General features: G+C 49.3%; 1 protein-coding gene, 2 long non-coding RNA genes and 2 other non-coding genes across 7 annotated transcripts in view; 2 read left to right on the top strand and 3 right to left on the bottom strand.

Annotated features, from left to right (window-relative positions):
• GPD2 (glycerol-3-phosphate dehydrogenase 2) overlaps window positions 1-7,049 on the bottom strand; it is a 47,593-nt gene extending 40,544 nt beyond the window's left edge. Inside the window, exon 1 of the mRNA XM_027734599.2 lies at window positions 6,833-7,049. The gene's annotated coding sequence lies outside the window, so the exon portion shown is untranslated. The remainder of the gene's footprint in view (window positions 1-6,832) is intronic.
• Window positions 6,796-13,281, top strand: LOC113994982. Of its 3 annotated transcripts, none has more exons than XR_005563254.1 (5): window positions 6,796-7,391; window positions 8,669-9,588; window positions 10,459-10,696; window positions 11,281-11,406; window positions 11,497-13,281. It is a non-coding gene; the product is annotated as an uncharacterized LOC113994982 (long non-coding RNA). The 3 variants fall into 3 exon arrangements; XR_005563255.1 differs by lacking the exon at window positions 6,796-7,391 and having other exon boundaries at window positions 8,098-8,783; window positions 9,459-9,588; XR_005563253.1 differs by lacking the exon at window positions 6,796-7,391 and having other exon boundaries at window positions 8,098-9,588.
• A 270-nt stretch (window positions 13,282-13,551) lies between these two features.
• On the top strand, window positions 13,552-13,622 carry TRNAG-GCC. Its single transcript has one exon. It is a non-coding gene; the product is annotated as a tRNA-Gly (tRNA).
• A 246-nt stretch (window positions 13,623-13,868) lies between these two features.
• Window positions 13,869-13,940, bottom strand: TRNAA-CGC. Its single transcript has one exon. It is a non-coding gene; the product is annotated as a tRNA-Ala (tRNA).
• Window positions 13,941-14,819: 879 nt separating this feature from the next.
• Window positions 14,820-19,439, bottom strand: LOC113994984. Its single transcript, XR_003543250.2, has 3 exons — window positions 19,353-19,439; window positions 18,613-18,780; window positions 14,820-15,135 (listed from the first exon to the last, which is right to left on the bottom strand). It is a non-coding gene; the product is annotated as an uncharacterized LOC113994984 (long non-coding RNA).
• Window positions 19,440-19,661: the final 222 nt, after the last annotated feature.

Genomic DNA, 19,661 nt, shown 5'->3' with positions numbered 1-19,661 from the left:
TAGTTTGTGACGGCAACAGAATTTTATTTTAATGGCAATTATAATAGCAACCAGCATAAGAAGCACTACAGTCAGAAATAAGTCATCTTTCCATCACACAAATATTCTGAGTCACCTTTCAAACCAGCTCAAGCAGGGTACAGTGTTTTAGTGCTGTCAGCACCATCTGACACTGTAAATCTGCATGTTAGCCTGACTCTTGGTTTTGATAGAGGCCATAAATGGCACCTTTGGACCCATGCCCTTGCTTGGAGGGTGGGCTGAGGTTCTTGACAGGCTCTAGAACAAGCTGTGGCAGGAGCAGGAGCCCTTGACTGGCACGGGAGGAGCCAGGGGCATGTGACAAGCAGCGGGTATTGCACAGAGTTATCTGTCCAAGGAGTTCAATAACCCCGGGGAACAGTTCCCAGGGAACCAGCTGAGCGTTGGTAAAGATTCACAGGGACAAGTCATTAGCTTCAAGTGGAACTAAAGGTTCCTGATAACAAGAAACAGCCTTTAAACTTGAAAGGAAACCAAGGGGCAGGGGGAGTTAGTCTATGTGAAACAGAAATTACACAAAAGATTTGTCAGTACAAGTTCCCACTTTCAGTTTCCAAAAGTTACAGAAGTCAATAATACAAACCACCTCGCAGTAGGAACTGCTCCCTCCTCAGTGCATTCTTTAACCAGTAGCTCAGTATACAATAGTCACTTCCAGAGGAGTGTCCCACTCCAGATCCAGGCTGGTGACCAGCTCCCTGCCCCAGCAAGGTCCCTGGTGACCTCACCAGCTAACAGACCCCGGGCCTCCTGTGCCACAGGCAAGGGCTCCCCTTCATCCTTTAATACATTCCTTACACTGCTCCACTTTCAGTCCCATGGTTCAAACCCAAAAACCTACAAGGCACCGTTTATATTCTGGCTTTCAAAGAACAGATTTCAACACTTGTCGTCAGCAGAGGCTTCAGAACAGAGCACCCCACGTGCCAAACCTCGGCCACGCGCAGCCCTCATCAGGCTGGACCTCATCAGGCTGGACCCATGGGAGGGACCTGCCTGCCTTCCTTCCTTCCTTCCTTCCCGTAATGCCTGGCCCAGGCAGCTGCCAGACTGTTGGCTGGCTGTCATCTGGAGTTGTGTAACCCACTCCCACCCCAGACAACAGCTGACTGAAAGGGAAGCACCGCAATCGCCAGCACTTCTGTACTCAGGTACTTCCTAATTAGGAGGACATGGGGCTGGATCTGAGCAGCACACAGCCAAAGCTGGGGGAAAGAACGAGAGGAATGAGGGCAGGGTGGGGAATTCAGCCCCAGAACCACGAGTCAGCCCAAAGCAAGAGGATGGTTTCGCAGCAGCGAAGGCACAGATGGATCCAGGCGGCAGAGCTCCGCCGCAGGAGCGCGTGCCACCATCAGACACAGAACCCGGGAAACTAAGAGAAGAAACCCAATCTGTTCTGTTGTACATCCCTGTGCTTTACAGGGCCATTACCATGGAATCCGGGTGCTTCGCATTCCCTCTCCAACGAACACATCTAATAAAGTGAGTCACTCAATGCAGGACTTAAAAATAGAAAACTTCTAATCATCTCCACTAAAGTTTGCATAACTTGCCATTGGAGCATCATCTAATCCCGTCTTTCCCCTTCCTTCCCACAGCCTCTCAGGTAAATTTGGGATGATGAAAGGCCCAGGCTGATGTCCCTCCAGGCTGAGCAGAGTCCTGAACTGGCCCTGCTCCTTCAAACAGCTGCAGTCCTACCCTCAGCTCCCTCTAATCCAGCTCTCATCCATCCTGAAGGACTACTTAGCAGGTGGCCATGGTGACAGAGCAGCAGTAAAGCCACAGGCAGTTCTGACTGCGGGTAACTTCAGCCCTGAAAGCTGTACTGTTCTGTTACTGGCAGTTTGCAGGGTGTGTCAAGGCAGGAAGAGGCCAAATAATAAGAAAAAAGGGATGTAACCAGAAAACAACCCAGTTAGCACCCCCTTAACCAGGTCATCCACCAGCTGTCTCTCATTTACCTTTGAGAAGCTGGGAGTGGTTAATGTTACACAGGATGCCAGGCCAGACTAACTGATTAAACCCTAAACCAACCCAAAGTGGAGATGCTTCCCCTGCAAGGCAGATCTCTGATGAAGGACAACACATCCAAGGAAGAGTTCTGGTGGGTCCCAAACGCAGCACAGCAGTGTCCACCCTCCAGATCCTCTCCTAAAGCCCCCGATGGTTTTCCAGGTTCTCAGTACAAGTTTGGGCCCTGTAATTAAAGTCATTATTCAAGAACCACCTCTCAAACCAAGCACAGCATCATAACCCACAATACCCAGACAGCTCCCTGGGTCACTGGTCCCTTTCAGTCCCTGACCACCCCACAGGTTACTAAGTCCCTGCACACAGAATTCAAAACCTCAACATCCCCCCAGGCCACTCAGCCCTGACAAGTGGAAGCCAAGCAGCACTTTACCATATGGGGAAAATCCTTCCCACGTTCCAGTGCAGGCAACCAGCTCAGCTCTCATGCCCAAAAGTGGTTGTAGCACTTGCCAGGCACAAAAATAAAGGAAAAACAAAGCAGAAAATAGGCATCCTATCCTCATTCCTCCTTTTAGTCCCACCGTTTCCAACTACTTCATCTGCCTTCTGTACTCAGACACCAAGATATTCCCACCCTTCACTAGATGATAGAACCACTGCTCTACACTCCCATCCTACCAGGAACAAACTTTTTTGGCTCCTCTTTCCACTGTTTGCATTTTTAACCTAACCACTTCTTTTTCTCCTGTTTCATTACCCTGCTACAAAAAAAAAAAAAAGTTTTACAAATGATGAGGGGAAAGGTTCGATGTGTAAATCCTTCTTGGGATTTCAACAGCAACAGTCTTCCCAGAGAGAGCAGCAAGTTCCTGGGAATGAGGCAATACTACAGACAGGGATGGCTGTAATCCCAAGGACTGTACCTAGGGACTAACAGGAGTACAAAGGAACACCAACGTCAACGAGTATTTGGAGCTTTCCCGCCATACAAACATCGCAATGTATTAATCAAGTTCTAGATAAAAGTATTTCAATTCCCTCCTGTCCTACTGGAAGGAGTGGGAAGCCTCATCTCCAGCCTGAGCACTGACTAATGTGTGCAGGATGATTTCCATACCTTTGTGTTCTTGTGTAAACGCTGTTTCAGCTTAAACAGTTGAAACAGTCATTTCTGCCTTCCCTGTTGGTGGGGGTTAATATCAGCCAGAAAATCCACCACACACAGTACAAACACCATAAGCCAATTATTGTAATTAGAAAGAAATGTTCTTGTTAGTGACAGCTAATTTATAGCTGTTCACCCTTTTTTTCTGATATTCCTCATTCCCCTCATTTTTAATGCAGATATTTGAATAGATAGTCTACCAGTTCAGCTTGATCCTAATGTTGGTTTTCCTTCCCCTCCCCAGTCAAACACTCAGGGAGCGAGGATTAGGACATAAGGTGTTTTGTTTATTACAAGACTGGACACAGACCTTCACATACAAACAGGAACCTGCTCAAAAAATAGCTACAAATTAGGTGATTATTTAGGTGTGGCAAGGAAGTAGCCTAGTTTTATATCCTGGGATAAAGATTGAGACCTGATAGCACATGTAAATCTAATCCCGGAGGAGGGGCCTGCATTCAGAATCACTCTGAAATCAGAATCACACTTGGTCTGTGAAACCCTTTGCCAAGCACAGAAAACAGCCCAGTCCCACTGAGTAGAGAACCATCACCATGGGCTCCATCCACAGGGTCCAGCTGGGACTTGGGGCCAGTTCACCTGGAAACCCCTTGGAGACAGCTGCATGTTTGCTTGGGACTCTGGCTCGGGGATGGTTATTTAGGGACAGGGAACGTTTCCAGAATCAATACTGTGATACTGGGGAAGAGATCTGATTACTAACTGTCTGTTTGTTACGTAATAAGAGCTGTTTCCTAAAGTAAAGCTTTCTGGCAGGAATGGGCTGCATCTACATCTCTAAGAGCTAATCAGTGGAGCCCCAAAGCCCAACAGCTGCTGCTGAAAACAGCCTCTGTGGTCTCTGTGCTCCGCATTGTTTACTCCCCGTAGCTCCAGTCTGCACCACAAACACTCAGGAAGCAGTGGAAGCATCTTCCACTTTTGTCCCATTTGCTTCAGCTTTGTTTTTCCAGCCTCTAATTTTTATTTCACAGAATCCCAGAATCATTTGAGTTGGAAAAGACCTCCCAGACCACTGAGTCCACCCTGTGCCCCATCTCCACCTCGACACCCAGCCCAGGGCACTGAGTGCCACAGGCAGTCATTCCTTGGACACCTCTGGGGACGGGGACTCCACCATCTCCCTGGGCAGCCCCTTCCAGTGCCTGACCTCCCTTTCCAGGGAGAAATTCCTCCCGATGTCCAACCTGACCCTCCCCTGGCACAGCTGGAGGCCGTTTCCTCTCACCCAGTCCCTTGTTCCCTGGGAGAAGAGCCTGACCTGTTCCTGTTTGCCCAGCTTGGCCGTGGTCTCCCACTCTCCCAAGCCCACCCAACAAGGCAGGGCCCAGAGGCTCCCAGGTGGGCGGCAGGAACAGGGACCAGCACCCTCCTGCTCAGATCCTGCGCTCCCCTCAGCCGCAGGAGCACACCCACAATGACACAGTGACCTCTGGAAAAGCGCAGGTTCAAACTAACAACCACAAGGCCAAGAACATACAGTAGATTAGTTAATCTACACACCTAGACTATCAGAGCTCTGGGTTAGACTGAGGACAGCACAGGCCATAAAAAGGGACAGTGACTCCCCAGGTCCCATTGCCAGCACCAGGGTACGAGGAAGCTGTTGCTTAACTGAGCTACTTGGAAACACCAAGCCCTGTTTTGAAACCATCCACAACGAGTGGAAGGAGAAAGTCACAAACTGATGGCAGAAAAAGCACGTTTCTCTTAAATATTTGCTAAAGCTTGCAGAGACTTGTGTGGAGACAAAGCAGGCAGCAGCAAGGAACCTGTAGGAGCTGTCCTTTGGGAAACTGCTCTGCATGAGTGGCCTCTGAACTGACCACATCCAGCCAGCTCTCTGTGCTCCCATCAGTGACAGTCACCAGGAAGAAGTGGAGCTCTAGGGAAAACACTCCATTATGCAGCGAGGCCTAGCTCACAAAGTTATTATTACTGTGCTTCTGTGCCCACACATAATTAAGCAAAATGAAGTGTAAATCCACATATACACAACCAAAGTAACACCAGAAATTACATACAAGGTGTGTGCATAATTTTACATCGTAGATGTGTCTACTCAAAACTTCCATCCAACATCAGACTAAGAAAATTGCTAATAGTCTAACGTTAAAATTAATAATATCCTAGTTGTTGCTATTATAGAAGAGGCAACACTGGACTTTGCTTTAGCTATTAACGTGTAAAGATCCTGAAATATCAGACCAACTCTTTTACCAGCTAATTGGAGTCACTGCTCATCACTGAAAACTCCTGAAGAACTGTAACTATGAATAAGGGAGGAAAATAGAAGTGTAGAAAGGAGCAGGGAAGAGAAGAAAATGCAACTATTTCCAAGTGGAGCAGAGCCCCACTTCGAGCAGCAGGTAAGAGGAGCTGCTCCTGCTCACCTGTACTCCCTGTTTACAGTAAACAGCAGGGGAAGTTCAGCGGGCAATAAGTCTGCCTGGCTTAAACCGGAGCTCTCCACACACACATTTACACCTTTTCCCACAGTATCAGGCTTACAAACGTTTACTGATAGCTTAGTAGAGATAACAACTCAAAAAAATTAGGCCTTGCTACACTCTCACCCAGCAACGGTCCCACGAGTACGTTCGGTGCAAGTAGTAAGTTACTTTCATTTTCCAAAGTTCTGTGTAACTGCAGATATGCTATTTTTTTGCCCAGAATTCACATTTTCCCACCAATAGATGCTGTGTCTATCCCCTCCATCCAAGAAAGAAAATACAGTGAAAGAGCTCTGCAACTCCCCTTATTTGTTATATATAGATACCTAGAGGTGCTCAGGCAGCTGTCCATGGACAGGGAGACTCTGGGCTGGGTCGCTGCCTGTGGGACATTCTCAGGGAGCACAGGGACCACACGCACACCAGACAGCTGCCAGGGGCTCTACACCACTTCCACAAAACTGCCACACACTCCTTTTTTTGGTCATTTCTTTTCCAACCGAAAGCTTAAATAAAACAGTGGGAGGAGGCTGGGAGCCCTTGGGAGTGAGAGCTGCTGTGTAAGATCATGGAACCGCAGGATGGTTTGGGTTGGAAGGGACCTTAAAGCCCATCCAGTGCCACCCCCTGCCACGGGCAGGGACACCTTCCACCAGCCCAGGTTGCTCCAAGCCCCGTCCAACCTGGCCTTGGACACTTCCAGGGATCCGGGGACAGCCACAGCTTCTCTGCCCGACCTGTGCCAGGGCCTCAACACCCGCAAACTGGGGAGGAATTTCTCCCCAACATCCCACCTACCCGCGCTGTTCTGTGAGCCTTACACACAGAATCATAAAACCCCGGACTGGTTTGGGTGGGAAGGGACCTTAAAGATGCTGCCGTCCCACGCCCTGCCACGGGCAGGGACACCTTTCCCTAGCCCAGGTCGCTCCAAGCCCCGTCCAGCCCGGCCTGGGCACTCCCCGGGCTGGGGCAGCTGCCGGGCCGGCAGGGTAAGGAGCGGAGCGGAGGCAGGAGGGATGCGGCTCATCTGCACTCACAATAAAGGCACCCCCGGGGCTTCCCCGCCTTCCACCCGCGTGTCCGGGCCGGCCCCGCTCCCTCCATCCCCCCGCGCCACCCCCGCGGCTCCGAACCCCGCTCGGAAATACCCCCGAGAGCCACTTACCGCGGCAGCCCGCGGTCCCTGTGCGGGCGGCTGCGGCCGGCGGCAGCAGAAGTAGGGAGGGCGGCTCTCTGCCGCCCGCCCTCCGCCTGCAGCAGCCAGCCCGGCTCCCCCGAGCTCCGCCTCGAACACCGCGGGCACCTCCCCGCCCTGCCCTGCCCTGCCCTGCCCGGGGCCGCCGGTGCGGCCTGGCCCGCGGGGAGGGGCCCGGCGCGGCCTCCTCATCCCCGGCCTCGCGTGACGGGGGTCGCCGCCCATGGCGGCCCCTCCCCGGGGCTGCGCGGGAGGCCGCGCCGGAGGCCTCGGGCCCACGCGTGGGGCCCGGCGCTGCCACCCGCGCAGCTCCTCGTGGTCGGCAGCTGCCGGGGTGTCGCTTAAAGGCAGTAAACAACTGCAGGGGTTGGATTTCACGGGTTTTGCAAAGTCAGTGATATTCAGGCCACCGGTGATGGGAGCCGTGTTTATCCCAGGCACATAAGTGCTCTTAAAAGGGAGTAAGATCTCAAGTGGCAGCTGGAATTTTTAGATGTTCAGGCTTAGAAGCCCTCAGCTGCAGAGAAAGGTTAGAAAATCCGAGGAAACTCACCAGAAAATGATCAGTTGGTGTTTGAGGTTATGGGTTTGGAGTACGATGTTTTGTTTGGGTTTGGGGTACCGTGTTTTGTTTGGGTTTTTGTTTGTTTCTTTATTTGATTTTTTGTTTGTTTGTTTTTCTCTTTTTGAGAGATCGTGAGAAAGGAAGAAGAATTGGGGGGGGCGGGAAGGGATTTGAATGCAATTTGTGGTGAATAATTGCAACATGATCCAACACACACATGGTTCTACAAGTGAATGCCTACCCCATGTATGTGTTCTAACAAGTTCTGGGTGTGAATGCCTTCCCCATGTATGTGTCCTGATGTGGCACAAAATGTTATCATTTCATGCATTTCTAACAAATATTCAAAACTTGATCATAAGTTTGTTAGAACTGGGAAAATCATCTGCCCTCCCACCCCTCAAGGGTGTTGTCTACCCACATGAGGCTGTGCTGTCAGTTTTAATTTATGGTCATTTCTTATTGACTCCAAACAAGGCAGTTTATTAGCACAAAATGTGTCTACGTTCTGTTTCCAAGTGAACATTTTCTGCACCCAGCACTGCTGTGTCTCATCAGCTCTTCCATACCAGCAAAATCTTGGAGGGAGTAGAAAATGAGAACGTTGTACTACTCTCCTCATAAAGAGAAATCCAGGAGTGAGTGAAAACTTTATAAGGATCACATTTCCCAAGCAATCTCACTTTCCAGGAGAGGTTGTCCACATGTTCACAGTGCTGCTACCAATGAACAGGGATGGGCTGTTCTCCCTCCATCAGGCTTCTGTTCAACTACTGCTGTCTTTTCATCTTAGTTACTTTTTACCTCTGTTTTTATCTTAGTTACTCATTGGCAAAGATTGGGCTTCATAAGTTTGCAAAGTGAAAGAATTTTACAAGGGTAAAAAAAAAAAGAGAGATGCCTGAAAATACCGCAAAACTCATCCCTCTTGACTCTGCTTTTTATTTAATGCCTAGATGAAAATATTACCTCCTGAGTCTCCGTGTGTGTGGCTGAGTCCCCGGGACACCTGCCAAGACACGAATTTTAGATGCCCGAAATCATGTGCTCAGCAGGTGTAAATTGTGTGCAGGGAGAGTTCACCTTTTGTCCTGAACCCCAGAGGCAGTTTCTCTTCATTAGCAAGGGAAGATGGGGAAGAAGATTATCCTCGTTTCCTGACTGCATGCCAAAGTTATGTATCATAAGGAGAAAATCTGTTCATACGTTCACAAATATGTTTGCTCCTAATCTGTCTTCAGGAAAGTGTCTTTGTGAGGAGCAAGGGGTGCTGATGATCGCAGGAGAGCTGAGACGGAGGGACAGGAACAGATGCAGAATTTCTCTGCCGAGATTTTTTTCCGGTGGGATCCACTGGTAGGTCCTCCCGTTGGAAAATAAAAGTACTTAGTCATGGCTGTGGTTAAACATTGAGATTGTTCCCATCTCGGGCTGCGGGTGTCAGGTGTCAGTCGAAGTACAACCCTGTGGCTTCCCATGGGATGCTCAGTTTGCCAATGAACCAGGAAGTGTTGCTGGTGTTTAATCGTTTCCCCGAGATGCAACAGATAAATCCATCCACTGTGTGTCTGAGAATGAGCAAGGGGCTCCTTTTTCTATTAAAACTGCAGAATGTGTTATCATCGTAATCATGTCTGATTGTTTGCTGTTCCATCAAGATCCCACATCAGGGCTGAGCCACAGAAACAAATGCAAAAATTGCAGTTTTAAAAGAATAAGGTCACGGGGCACGTTCTGTGTGGCAGAACAAACACCATCATTAATTGGCCTCTCCCTGCAATGGCAGCACAGGCAGGGAACGGAAGGAAGGGGTGTGGAGTATCTCTGTTTTTTGGGGCAAAGAGCCGAGCTGGGTCTGATAGAAAACGTGAATTTCCTTGGTGAAAAAGAAAGACAATAGCTTTTAGAAAGCAGGGCTGCTTGGACTAGTCAAGAGTAGTTATTTTATCTTTAAACGTTTAAAGATCTTGGTTGTGGCAGGAAATATATATATAAAAAATCTATTAAATTTATTTCCTCTACATGTGCCAGAGTGAGAGATTATATTCAGCAAATGGACTGCAAAAGGCTCTTTGGAATTTGTGCTGTATTGTTTTTTATTCTGAGACAATGACAGACCAAAACGAGTCCTGGTGAATATACACATCTGCTGTTTATCCAGGTATTTTCTCTGTTGAATTGATTAGGAAAACCTTAGAAAACCAGTTCAAAGATATACAATCACTTTGAAAACCCCAGCCTGATATCCCAGTGCATAATGAATAAAGAGAGGATTTCAGTCTCCTGTTCTCTTCCAGTGCTCATTTCCCTGGCATTGCCTGTCTGATGGTGTTCCTTTGGGACCATTTGGGTGAGATCTGGAGTGAACATTTTCAGGGTGTCCGTGGTTTATAAGGAACTTGCACAGATTTCCAGCAACATCATCAATGGTTGTGTTGGGGGAAATTATTTTAAATAACCACGTATATAATTGTCAATTTGGTTTTGGTGACCTTTAGTGATCCAGAACTGTTCCATTGGGAGAAAAGGGATATTGGAAAATCCCTGTGTTTCCCCTTGGCTGGTATCTGAAACAATCAGCATTCCTGGATGTAAATGGCTCCTCTCAGTGTCCAAAGCCCATGGATGGGATATCTCACCCCATCTTCCTTTAGCGCCGTTTTTGACCACACCAGCCATCCTGCAGCTTCCCTGGAATTTCAGATCATACCTTTTCATCTACAGAAATACTTTTCCCTGCAGATTTAAATAATTAATTGGGACGTGCCTAGTGGGTCTTGAGCTAAACTTCAGGGAGGCAGCGGATACGTGTGACCAAGTGACCTTTTGCTGTCCTGCTCGTCCCCGCGCTCGCGCTGTGCTCAAAGGGACGCTGTCAAAATTGCTAGGCCTTAAAACTTTAACCCGCTCTGACAAGTTGTTCTACATTATAAGTCTTCCCTAAAAGATTACCACGATTGTTTTGTTTGTTTTGTTCCAACAATCTTTGCTGAAGGCTCCACAATACGGCTTCATTTGTCCTTTTGGGTAGGTGGATATTTTTAAATGCCCGGCTTATTCCGTGACCTGTTAAAATCAAGTTGATGTGCGTGTGCTCCACTCAGCGGAGAACTCGCCGGAGATGGAGCGATTCCTCTGCGCTCTGGAAGAAGAGACAAGAGCACGCTCTGGAAGCCTTTATGAGGAGGCTTTTAGAAGCCATTTTGAAAAGCCAGTCGTTATCCTTTGGTGTTTTGGAAGTCTGGACTGGACCTCCCAGGTGATATTAGGTATGTGTTAGTGAAGCATGGGTTGGTTCTTACAAAGAGGTTTGCTGTATGTCAGGGCACTTGGAGTTACTCCTCAGGCATAATTTCTAAGATCTCCACTGACAGAATCACAGGATCATTGAGGTTGGAAAAGGCCTCCATGGAGTCCACCCTGTGCCCGATGCCCCCCTTGTCCCCCAGCCCAGAGCACTGAGTGCCACGGCCAGGCCTTCCTGGGACACCTCCAGGGTGGGCACTCCAAACCTCCATGGGCAGCCCCTGCCAAGGCCTCACCACCCTTCCCAGGGAGAAATTCCTCCTGATGTCCAACCTGACCCTCCCCTGGCACAGCCTGAGGCCGTTCCCTCTCCTCCTGTCCCTTGTTCCCTGGGAGCAGAGCCCGACCCCCCCCGGCTCCCCCCTCCTGTCAGGGGGTTGCAGAGCCAGAAGGTCCCCCCTGAGCCTCCTTTTCTCCAGGCTGAGCCCCCCCAGCTCCCTCAGCTGCTCTTTGTAGGACTTGCATGATTTAATACAGCTCCACTTGAGGTGGATCAGAGCCAGCAGGTATATCTGTACCATCACACTTTCCCTGTTTTATATCCAAGGATTGACACCACACCCATTTTATGGCGGGCGGCTGCACAGCCTCCATCCCGCCGCGTGACACTGGGAACACATGTCCCTGTCGGCAGGGAGGAGGGAATGAGCCATATCCACTGGTCACACCCCAGGTGAGCCACACCCCAGGTGAGCCACACCTGCACTTTGAGGCTTGATTTGAGCTGTTTTACTGCTGCCTATCAACCTTGTTCCTATTGCAGCTGTACCAGCTGGACTGGGGTGTGCGAGGCTGTGGTGCCCTGCAGGTGCCCTGGAGCTGCAGCATCCTCCTTGGAGGCACACACACTGGAGCACCTCCAGGTGCTGGTGGTGACAGAGGAAGCACAGGAAGACACAGTGTTGAGCCTCGGCCAGAAGCATCAACATCAGAGATCATGGGGATTCTTAATCAACTGAACTGATCCTATGAATTTTTCACCAGTTCTGAGGCTCTGGACCACCCTATCCAATACTACAGGTCTCAGTTCTCTCCTCCGTGCATCACTCTCCTACTCACAGTGAGTTTTAAGGGAAGCCAAGTGTGACCCTGGGTCACCCAGCTTGGGAAAGGGTTTGCAGAGCATGTTCTAGAGTGACATTTGGTCCCCAGGAAGGCCTGTGAGTTGCCAAACTCCTCCTGGGTGATGGAGTTCCCTGCACTACGTCAGCCAACACCCCCAGATGTTCTGAGCAGATGCAAAACATGCTCTAATGGACATGAGAAACTGTTCTCTGAGTTACCAACTGCGAGTGCAAGCATGGGTTTCACTTCTGCTCTGGGAACAAGTGGGACTTGCCAGTAGTGCAAAGCGTGTCACTGTGGTGACCCTCTGTGCGATAATTCTCTAAGGAGTGGCAGTTCCATGGAAACACCGTGTTCTGCTCTGCCCTGAGCTGCCCCAGAGAGCTGAGGGCACCTGGGGACATGGCTCAGTGGTGGCCTTGGCGGCGCCGTGAGTGAACCTTTGGACTGGGTGATATCAGAGGGCTTTTCCAACCTAACCCATCCTGTGATTCCGTGATTCCATGACTCTCTCTGAGGACACGCTGCTGTTTCCCACGTGGCTGTGCACAGATGTTGCCAGGTGTCCCCTGCCAGCCGGGCCCTGGCACCTCAGCTCACCAGGAATGAGAGGTGACAGAATAAAAGTAGAGGGAAACTAGTTGGTCAGTGCTTTCTGTTTACGTCCTCTTGGCTAACTGCTAGACACAGTAAATAGGGAATTAGGGGCTTCTCAATATGTATATTTTTTTATGTAAGTGCTTGGGGATTTCTGGTCCTGGGCTTGTCTGGGAACACAGTTTTTCTAGGCTGACTGATGCAGTCATGAGCAATAACCTAAATTACAGTTTTTGCTTGAAGTTTTTATGATGTCACCTTCTGCTGGAGGAAGTTAAGAAGGGAAGGGAACTGTGACGTATGGTTACATTGTGGTGTTCATGTGTGCCCACACAGGAAATTGGAACAGCACCTGTAGTGCCAGGTTGCTGTTGGCTGAAGAAGAAAACACCTGCTTCCTCCTTTTCCAGAGGTGGTTGGTGGTCGGTGTTCCTCCTACCTGGGCCGTGTCCTCAAGCACAACTGTTCTTTTTGTACGTAAATCTTAATGTTCCCTTGACGTGAAACACTCGGTGCTGCTGTTCCTTGAACACTCCCCCTGACTTATTCAAGGAATAACATTTGTTTATCCCTGAGAAGATACTAACAGAATGCTTAGGGGAAAAAACAAACAAACAAAGAAAGAAGTAGTTTTCAAAGAATATGCTGAGAAAAAAAAAGTTTTCAAAGAATATGCTGAGGAAAAAAAAAGTTTTCAAAGAATATGCTGAGAAAAAGTTTTCAAAGAATATGCTGAGAAAAAAAACTTTTCAAAGAATATGCTGAGAAAAAAGGGTTTCAAAGAATGCGCTGAGCAAAAAAGTTTTTGAAGAATATGCTGGGGAAAAAAAAGGTTTCAAACAATATGCTGAGAAATGATGCAATGAAATAAAAATGATTACTGAAATCTCATGTCTGTGAGGGATGAACAAGAGCAGGCTCTGTGGAGCGTGTGATGGGGACGTCATACACTTTTCTAGGGGGGGCTGTAATCCTTTAGAGGAAAAACGTATAGCAGGCATTGCTAAATTTCTAACGCCCTTTTTCCCCGGGGAATAACGGCTCCGAAGTGCTGCCTGGGGACGTGGGGGCTGAAAAAGGGCGGAAAAGAGGCGGAAAGGGTAAAAAGCGCGGGGTGAGCTGGTTCAGGCAGGGGCGGGCGGACCCGTCCGAGCGCGCATTGGTGGTTCAGTGGTAGAATTCTCGCCTGCCACGCGGGAGGCCCGGGTTCGATTCCCGGCCAATGCAACTCGTATTTTTGCGGGCGGGAGGAGCCGTCGCGTTTTTGGGGCCGCGGCGCTTTCGTTTTCCCCGCGGGGGGGGTTCCCTCGGGCGGGAAGAGGATGGATGTCGGGATGGCCATCCCGGCGGCGCCTCTTCCCGCCCGAGGGAACCCCCCCCGCGGGAGACCTGTCCCCGCGGCGGCCGCGCGGGGATGACGGGAAAAATAATAAAGAAAAAAAAAACAAAAGAAGGACAAGGAAAATAAGCGCCTGGAGATGCCGGGGATTGAACCCGGGACCTCACACATGCGAAGCGCGCGCTCTACCACTGAGCTACATCCCCGGCCATGGCGGCCTCTTTGCCCGGCGCGCTCATGTGGCCGCGGCTGGGCCCGCCCTTCCCGCCCTTCCCGCCCTCCTCGCCCCCACACGACTCCCTCTGCCGGGAACGGGAACAGGGATCCCTCCAGGAGCAGCGCTGTGTGCGGGGATAGCTCGGGGCCTGGGGCAGCCCGGGCTGCTGAACCCCGCTCGGGGATACCCAGCCGGGGTCGGGACTGGCAGGTTTAGAGCCCTGGTACTGGACGGGAAAGAGCCACCCCCTCAAAAACAAAAAAAAAAAGCAATTTCCATGAGCTTTAGCAGGAGCTGCTCTCTGTTCAGGTTTATTTTCAGAACCGTCTCCATCTCCATGGTACTGCCGGTCTCCCTCAGTGTGCATCTGAGCTATTCCACACGGTCATGGAGTCATGGAATGGTTTGGGTGGGAAAGGAACTTAAAGCTCATCCACTCCCACCCCTGCCATGGGCAGGGACACCTTCCACCAGCCCAGGTTGCTCCAAGCCCCGTCCAACCTGGCCTTGGACACTTCCAGGGATCCAGGGGCAGCCACAGCTTCTCTGCCCAACCTGGGCCAGGGCCTCCCACCCTCCCAGCCAGGAATTCCTTCCCAATATCCCATCTCTCCCTGCCCTCTGGCAGTGGGAAGCCATTCCCTGTGTCCTGTCCCTCCATGCCTTGTCCCCAGTCCCTCTCCAGCTCTCCTGGAGCCTCTTTAGGCCCTGGAAGGGGCTCTCAGGTCTCCCTGGAGCCTTCTCTTCTCCAGGGGAACCCCCCCAGCTCTCCCAGCCTGGCTCCAGAGCAGAGGGGCTCCAGCCCTGGAGCATCTCCGTGGCCTCCTCTGGACTGGCTCCAGATGTGCTGGATAATTCCAGAGTGTTTAATTTATATTCTCACGAGCAGCTGTACGGTCTCAGAGCCGGGACGGGGAGGACCCTTCCCCACCCAGCCGACCCTCTGTGCCCCATTTCAACACCCATAACCTCAGTGACTCACATTTTTCCGTCCGCTCAGAAAACAACATTTGCAGCTTCACTTTCTTCCAAGCAGATTTTAAGAAGCTGCTGTCTAGGAGTTCCTGAGTGTGCTTTCCCTGATTAACACACCAGCTCTGGGGTTTGTGTGTAAGCCCAGGCGCAGAGCAGCCGTGGCTCCTCACCAGGCCGAGCCAAGGGCACCGAGCAGGTTAATACCAGCCCTGCAATAAAAACACAAAGCAATTTAAAACCTTCTCTTCAGGTTTTTCTCCTTTTGTTTACCTTCCTGTAGACTTCAGAATAGCCAAAAATGAATAATACAGATATTACTATGCCGTTATGGATTTCTCATATGTGATGGACAGTCACCCAATTGTGTAACGTCCCGCTCAAGAGGTGGATCCAGGCAGAGCACATTCCGGCTGCTGAGAAGAGCAGCTCCACATCCAAAGCCTATCAGCAAGTATTTAATTACCATCCCTCTGGAAGCAATACAAGTGCTGCCTATATTGAAGTGAAACAAGGCTTCTGTTCCAGGAAGGCCTAAATATCCACTAGACCATCACCTACCTAATACAGAATAAATTGAATTACTCAGGCCAGACACAACGTGGAGACACTTCAGGAGAAAATAAGATGCCTTAAAGTGAGCTGTAAAGGAAAATAAAATGACCATGGATGGCTGTAAATTACTCAGTGGAAGCCTGAGCCTGTCAGAGCTGCATGTTCATAAAGCACGAGGGAGCAGAATGGGACCCTGTGGCTGCTCCCAGCACGTGAACATCTCCCAGTCCTTCCCACCATGGCTGGCCCAGCTGTCCGGAGCCAGCCCCTGCTTCCAGGAAACACTTTGTCATCTTGTCTCAATGCTGCTGGAGGCAGGCACAAGCTCCACATTCAGCTGCCTCCAAGGACTACATTCACCTCTTTGTGTTTGGGTTTCTGTGCTGACATCAGGGAAAAACAATGTCACTCTGTTATCTGGCAGCTCCTCCGCATTCCCTGGTGGGATTAACTCATTCCTGGTACCTCACTCCTTTGGGGAGGCCTCCCCTGGCCCTGGGGATGGGTTTTCTTTAATCTGCTCAAGTTTCTGCGTTTTTCGTCAGCCCTCGTCAGATGCTCACGTAAACTCACTCCGTATTTCCCACAGCAACTTCTCTCCACCCTCATGGAGTTCTCTAGTCCAGCCTGACGAGGCTCCCTGGACTGCCTGGGAACAGGGATCGCAGCGGGATTCTGAACAGACAGATAGGCATGTCTGTGTTTCCTTCTGCTACATCTGCCTACCGCTGCACTTGTCCCCAGGACTGAATGTCTGCACTCGAAATTCCTTCTTAAAATCAACACTGCCATTCAGAAGAACAGAGCAGCAAAGCCTGGTGGTGTAACAGAAACACGTGAGGAGGATCCATGCCGTGGATCCAGCCCAGCCGTGGGCGTTCCCTGCCCATGCAATGACAGACCTGCAGGTCTCTGCTCCCAGGTGCATAAATACCATATAAATACCACAGAAACACTACATAAGTATGCCACTTACCAAATCATTTAAAATAATTAATGTATTAGAAGAAAAAAACCAACGAGGACGGAGTTGTGATTTGCAGAGAAACGACGAAGACTGTGAATGTTACATTTACTGGAATCACAGAATTGTTAAGGTTGGAAAAGACCTTGGAGATCATCAAGTCCAAATGTCAACCCAGCACCACCATGTTCTCCACTAAAAGGTGTCCTCAAGTCTCCTATACACACATTTTTTGAAACATATCTACTACTGGCATTAATCAGGGAATATAGTGCTCAGAATAACCTTTAGGAAGCTCTGCACATACGTTACACCAAGTTGGAATGAGGTTACCATCTTAAATGCTCCAAGTGCAAATGTCTTTTTCTCATGGATTTTTACATCTTTGATTTTTATTGACTCAACTTCCTTGTTTGTTGTGGAGAAATTGAGGAATAAAGCAAGGAAGGCTTTCAGCAGTTCCCAGTCATGAAGGAGACCTGCAGAGCCAAGTGTTCGACTGGGTTTTGGTGTGAGAACTAAAACATGCCAAAAATACAGGTTACAGATGAGCCCATAGTAAACAATTAGGAAAGTTGGAGTTAAAAAAGGAGATAAAAAGGCAGAAAACATGATTAAAGTACTGAGCTGGGGGATTCATTAGGATTGCAGACAGATAAGTAAATTAGAGCCCTGCAGAAATTATTTGACTGGCAAATTAATTACACAATATTACAGTGGCTTTCCCAGCCAAATTTAGCCCTCGGGAAGCAGGTAGGACTCTGCCTGACTTAATAAAAGGAGCCTTGACTGGTCTTCAGCTTAATCAGAGATGAGAATTAACATTTCAGGATTTGAGGCAAATAGGAGGTTTCTGGAAAGCTCTGTCACTGTAACAATTACACAGGTTACACCAACAATAGGGCTGTGCAGGCAGTGGGATGCTCCTGCTTTTTCACAGGTCTTTAATTCACCGACCTGCTCAGGAAGCCAAGGCAGGAGGTGATTTGGAAACCCACACGGAACCTCATTAGGACAGATCATTCAATGGGACACTTCGGATTTGCTTAGAGAAGACCTGATTAAAATATTGTACCCCAACCCTGCAAAAGTACAATACTACATTATTATTATTATTATTATTATTATTATTATTATTATTATTATTATTATTATTATTATTATTATTATTGTGGTTTATGGTTTATTTTAGTTTTATTATCATAATTATTTCCTAAAGTGCTGACTTATTCCCTGAACCTCATTCCCCATTTGCAGCTCAGACTCTGCCCCCAGCAAGCAGAAACTTCCTAGAAAAAGAATTATTTATTTTTCAGTTTTCTTGCTAAGTATCACATTTTTTAGGTAGAGATGTTAGGAACTTGCTTTTGGAACAAATGTGATTTGTTGTTCCTGGAAAAACTTTGGAAATATATATATATATATATCTCCCAACTGAAACATGTCACCTTCCCTGATAAGCACCGGATGACACTCTCATTATCCAGGCTGAGCCATGGCATCATTTCAAATATTAAGACCTCAATACCTTTACAAGCATTAAAAAAGACCTTTGCTGGCCTGTCCTGCCCCAGACACGGGGGTGGCCGTGGTGGCCACCCCGAGCTGGCAGCACTCGCCCAGCCGGGCCCAGTGAGCGCCGGTGGGGCTGGGAACCAGCAGCAATAAATGCATTTCCATCTCATTACCAATGTGTCAATAGGGGCCATTCCTGGAGGATTGTCTGCTGGAAGTGTGGGCTCGTTTCATCAGGATCTGACTGATATCAGAATTGACTGGGTTTTCCGATGATGTCTTGTACCGGAATGTTGTGAGCTGGAAACTAATATATTTCTCCTTGCTCATCACATCAATATGGCCTAATTTTGTTGGCTTTTGTATTGAACAATCTGCTGAATGTACAATCCAGTTTTGATTTCTCTCTTTATGACGCCTCTTATTATTAAAGCTCCCTCATCCAAAAAATCATAGATTTCTATTTACTAGTAATATTAATGGGATTCAGTTTTCGTCTCAGATTTAATCCAGTTTTTCCATATTGAAGAACCAGATCCCATTTAGTTATACCTGAATAAAAACCTGTTTTTCCTCCATTCAGCAACAAAGGCTGAATTTTCTTTGGGTAGTTTTATTGAATATCACTCCTCTCAAAGCAGTGTTTATTACTTACTGTGCTTCAAATGTTGCAAGGAAAACTATATTATTTATTGTGCATCATTAATTGCCTTTTTCTCCATAGTTATCCAGTTGTCTGGATATGGTGAGTCCATATTTGTGTGCCATTGGGTGTGTGCCTGTGCTGTGCTTGTGCTCAATTCCAGCTGGAAGATAAGGAGTGCTGAGGGAGGGAAAGAGAGGATGAAGTTCAGACACCCTCCTCCTGGTTGTAGAATTATGGAATGCCAGACCGATTTGAGTGGGAAGGGACCTTAAAGATCATCCAGCTCCACCCCCTGCCATGGGCAGGGACACCTTCCACCAGCCCAGGTTGCTCCAAGCCCCGTCCAACCTGGCCTTGGACACTTCCAGGGATCCAGGGGCAGCCACAGCTTCTCTGCCCAACCTGTGCCAGGGCCTCCCACCCTCCCAGCCAGCAATTCTTTCCCAATATCCCATCTCTCCCTGCCCTCTGGCAGTGGGATCCATTCCCTGTGTCCTGTCCCTCCATGCCTTGTCCCCAGTCCCTCTCCAGCTCTCCTGGAGCCCCTTTAGGCCCTGCCAGGGGCTCTCAGGCCTCCCTGGAGCCTTCTCTTCTCCAGGGGAACCCCCCCAGCTCTCCCAGCCTGGCTCCAGAGCAGAGGGGCTCCAGCCCTGGAGCAGCTCCGTGGCCTCCTCTGGACTCTCTCCAGCAGCTCCACGTCCTTGTGCTGCTGTTCCCAGGGCTGGAGCAGCTCTGCAGGGGGGTCTCACCTGAGGGGGCAGAGGGGCAGGATCCCCTGGGGAACACCTCCAGGCACACCCAGTGTGCACAGCACACAGCTGAGTACATGTACACCCGTGTGCACCTACACCCTGTAGTAAGAACCTGCATGAACAACTTGAAGCCCTCGTGTAGGAGCAGCAGCTGCAGCCACTGCTGTACACGTCACCCTGCCAAAGGAGCTGTTTAACTGCTGCCACGTGCCCAGCTCTAACTGCTGTTTACTCCCCACAGAAGTGCTCCTCTCTGTTTTCCCTGGTTCCTGGGAGATGTCAGCAGCCCTCTTGAGTGCACTGAGC

This window comes from Pipra filicauda, unplaced genomic scaffold (assembly GCF_003945595.2).
Source record: "Pipra filicauda isolate LSUMZ 115617 unplaced genomic scaffold, ASM394559v2 scaffold196_size3971931_pilon, whole genome shotgun sequence".
NCBI lineage: Eukaryota > Metazoa > Chordata > Aves > Passeriformes > Pipridae > Pipra > Pipra filicauda.
This window is presented reverse-complemented; position numbering and strand designations above follow the sequence as displayed.